Source organism: Elgaria multicarinata, chromosome 6 (genome assembly GCF_023053635.1).
Source record: "Elgaria multicarinata webbii isolate HBS135686 ecotype San Diego chromosome 6, rElgMul1.1.pri, whole genome shotgun sequence".
In the NCBI taxonomy this organism is placed as follows: domain Eukaryota; kingdom Metazoa; phylum Chordata; class Lepidosauria; order Squamata; family Anguidae; genus Elgaria; species Elgaria multicarinata.
The window spans coordinates 82,094,301-82,098,971 of record NC_086176.1 but is presented as its reverse complement, the minus strand read 5'-3'; positions in this window follow the sequence as shown (position 1 = coordinate 82,098,971).

Here is a 4,671-nt window from a genome sequence, read left to right as displayed (position 1 = left end):
TCATCTTCCTAATACAATTCTTCCACTGCCTCCCCATGTTTAGTATTTTTATTATCCTATGCTATCATTTCAAATATTTGTTTGAAAGGTTCAAATGGTATGTGGGTATTTTTAAAATTAGAATAATTTTTTATTGCTTAGAATAATTTTAGTTTTTTATATTATTGATATTGTTAACAGTCTTGTTAATTTTAATAAAAAGGCAGTATGGAAACAAGTCAAATAAACCCTTTTGTTCAAGTAGATGTGGCCACTATAGCTACTTGACTTGGAATCCCTGCTATAACTGGCAAAGTACAACGTTGTCAAGATCAGGCATGTTCTCCCTAGTGTGGGGGAAGGGATTTCAGGAGGTCAATCAGACTCAGAATCTGAAGAAGCAAAAAAAGAAGCAAGACAGGACTCAGGAGAGGAGAGCCTCCAAGACTCTTCAGGAGTCAAAGAGAAATCTTCACAGGTCTTTATCAGAGAGAATGCCAATGACTCAGAGCCCATCCTCCCTTGGCGCCTGGGAACTCAGTTACTGTCCGAGGGGGAGGGGACTTCAGATACCTCCAGTATCTGAGACAGTAAGCCTGTGTGCACCAGTTGCTAGGGAAAATGGGTGGGAGGGTGCTGTTGCACCATGTCCTGCTTTGTTGGTCCCTGGTCGACAGCTGGTTGGCCACTGTGTGAACAGTGGTCTGATCCAGCATGGCACTTCTTATGTTCTTATGACAGATCCCAGAGTCACCACACAGTCAAGCAGGCAGAGTTGCAAGCAGGTGAGAGGCAATCTACCAGGCTTGCCAGCTAAAGTGGCTCTTAGACTGTGGAGGAAACTCTCCCTTTTAATTGAAAAGGCAACTGCCTGGCTTAGTTATACTAATTAAGCTTAGAGAGAAGCTCCTAGCATTCTCACTTACTTCAAGTGTGAAGAGATGTTTATTTGCTGAATAAAGCTTTGTAAATTACATGGCAGAACTCTTTGTCTCACATCTCAGCAGGAGGTGGGGTGGAATCATGACAAACATGGCGTGAACATGCCATGCTTGATGCTCCATCTAGTCCAGCACTCTGTGCTCTGTTTACACTGTCGACCAGGGACCCAACAAAGCAGGACACGGCACAGCAACAGCACCCTTCTGCCCATGTTCCCCAGTAATTGGTGTATATAGGCTTACTGCCTCTGCTACTGGAGGTAGCATATAGCTATTAGAATTAGTAGCCACTGATAGCCTTCTCCTCCAGGAATTTATCCAACCCGCTTTTAAAGACATCCAAATTGGTGGCCATCAATACATTTTGTGGTAATGAATTCCATAGTTTAACTATGCGCAATCTCATCATCTCCATTCCTTTATACTCTCTTGTGAAAGAGCCTGGTCTTAGCTGCTCCAGGAAACAGATGCCCCTGATTTTTGTTCCTGTTTTCTGGGCAGTTGGCAGCATGCTGTGTGGATTGGAACCAGCAACAATGGAGGCCAGAGGTTGCTAATCTAAGAACCACCCTTCTGGGCAAGATCAATTGTGCCAAATGCTTCAGGGAACCAGAGTGATTCTTTGCCACTCAATGCTTCAGGGAAGCCCACAAGCTTCTCCCTCTCATTTTTTTGGCTCCTCAATAACTGACAGAACTGCATTGTCTCATATGGAACTTAAATTTAGCAATCATAGTTAATTACCATTCATAAAACTATCCCATGTTAATTCGTAAAGTTTCATTTTAAAGCTTGCTTTAAAATGTATGTTAACTGACCTATAAGTCCTTTCTGACATTCTAGAAATGATAACTAAGCCTCGATACCCACTCCTACTGTTACTAGTTTAAATTGATGGATACAATGATACTAGTTTAATTTCTTCTGAATTCCCAGTTCCTTTGTTCTGTAAAATATTTGCTTTTTTGCACTGGATGTATGTGCTGTGCTTCAGCTAACAAGTTCTCCGGGCAGCTCACAGAATTAAATTAAAAAGGGTATGAACAACCACATGGAAGCACAGAGTAATTAAACATAATTCAAAGTCAGCAGAACTCAATAAATGTGAAACAGACTAAAACTAGCTAGCTGACATCCTGGAAAACGCAGGCAAATAAAAAAACTTTACCTGGTGCTGAAAAGGAACTACGCTGATTTTACTATTGGCAAGTATCTCCGGTATGGGATGCCACCATTGAAAAGGCCTTTTCTTTGCCTAATTTCAAAAGGTATAAAGACTCAAAAAAAAAAATCTTTCTCAGTTGATGAATAGTAACAGAAGCACCTGGTGAAATGGACTCTAGTCCACAAAAGCTTACTCTAATCTGGCAGTCTTTAAGGTGTTACAAAGCTCTTTGTTGATTTTGCTACAACAGACAAAGCTATCCTTCCGGAAGTTTATACACAGAACATTTTGTGATTTCTTCATCACCTTAACGAAAGAGCATACTATAAATGGAAATAAATCCAAGCACGTTCATTTAATACTAATCATTCATGTTTCAGCATAAGCAAAAGTTTAAATAATTTTATTGACGCTGTATCATAAAAATGACAAATAAAAAACAGCCTTTACACCATTATTGCATTCCAGTTAGACATGTTAAAGCACATTTTCTGTTCTGGCCAAATTCAGTCTTAGGAAAGTTGACTTTTACAGCCTATAGAAACCCTAACAAACATTGGGTTGGATCCAGATGCAGTCATACATAGAGCAGACCCATTGAAATCAATGGGACTTGTTAGTCACGATTAACTTAAGCCCCATCAATTTCAATGGGAATGCTCTAAATATATTTAAGGTTAGTATCCAAAAGGGCCATGGCACAAGAGGCCCTTCCTGCCAATTCCGTTGCACAAGCAAGATCTACCTCTTGGGCAATGGAAACTTAATGATTCCTATAAGATGCCCTGAAATGAGCAGAAATGCTCATTTCTTGATTGGGACAGATTGGCGGAACGCACTTATGTGAGCTCTGCTGAACTGCTGCATTCTAGAAATAAGCATTTCCACTCATTTCCAGATGCTCCCAGAAGCACTAAATCTCCATTGCACAAGCAGTCGGTCTTGCTTGCAAAACAGAAATGGCAGAGGCACAGAACCCCATCGGATGCTGCCCCAAGTCTGGGTCTAACCCATTATATTGCATCCAACAGTGTCAATCCACCAACAGAATGGCTTCCTCTAGTGGAATGAATTCCTCTCTCCCCTGCATCCTCACAAATCTTCCCAGTGGGTTGGTGGATGCGCTGGAGCAGGCTGCAGGGGCACAGTGGAGAGTAGGGGAAAGGGGAGCCCCGCTGTGAGAGTGGAAGTCCACTCACATAATGTTGGCTATTGCCCATTGTTCAGAATCCAGAGCCTTGCATGTATACAGGTGTCTTCTGCCAGACATTTCCACCTGCCTCATCCCAAAAGCAGGGACAGATCCGATTCCTTCTTTGGCCTGCACCACAGGAACACAAGCTATTGTCAAGAAGAGATTGTCTACAACTGTGGCTTTTTCTGAACAAAATGAAGATGGTAGCGATTTTCAATTAAAATCATGAAACGTATGCTGATTTGAGAGCATCACAAGGTTTGAGGTTGGCTTGTTTCAAACAAACCATAGTTTTCACTAACCACAGTTCGTTGGCTTGGACAACACAAGCAGCTTTGGTTAAGCAAAAAACTCCTCCTCGAAGACATTGGAGAAGGATGTTGAACACACAAGCCCAAACTTTACTGCAGCTCATCCTTATCCTCACCATGCTAAACTATGGTTTAGCGTGACATCCAAATGCAGCCAGCAACTTAAGAAGCTACCATAGCATCTTATTTTCTGCATCCAGTTTCCTTGGAGATTATTCATCTCCTAGAAAACTCACTTCAGAATTTGCATTATGCTCAAGTCAACATCCAGCCTGGTGAATAGCACTGATGGCTATTAAATTAGCACTGGAGCTTGTGTTAAGAAGTGTGCTAACAGAGCAGAGGATCTCACTAAGCACAGACAAGGTTTGGATTACACGGTTTACTTTTTTCTGATAGAATTTGTGCTTTGTTAGTCACAACATTTAAAGGAGCATCAACATTTTTGTAAAAACATTTGTCTCTACTTTGTTTTCCATTTTTTTGGCTATAGCAAATCTGTTTTACTATGGAGTGGTCTAGATATTTTGTCAACGAATCAAGCTAACTGTGATTGATTGATTTCTACTCAATCCTGTGCATACCTACTCAGAAGTAACCCCCACCGACTTCAATGGGATTTACTCCCAGGTAAGTGTGCATTCAGCCTCATATCCTAAAGCACAACTCACAAGAAATTCATAGTCAATAAACATGTTTAAAACATGGTTACTCAAAGCTACCTTTGTACAATAAAAATGATCTCAAATACAAATAGAGATTTTAAAAAAGCATATATATATATATATTTACAGTCAGTTTCACATTGTCATTGGTGATATATCATACTGGATTATTAACATTGGCTGCATTTGACACTTTATGCAATTAAAAATGTAATTCCTATTGGTTTGACATTAGTAGCCTACTTGGAGAAAATTGGTTGCTATATTTTGAAAATAAGGGAAGGAAGATGAACCTTTCAGATAAAGCATCCAGCCCACACTATGAATAGGATTTGGAAGTACATCATGTTACAAGCAACATTTAGGAATGGATTGAGTGGATTTGTGAGTGACAGAAGTATCATTTATCAACTGC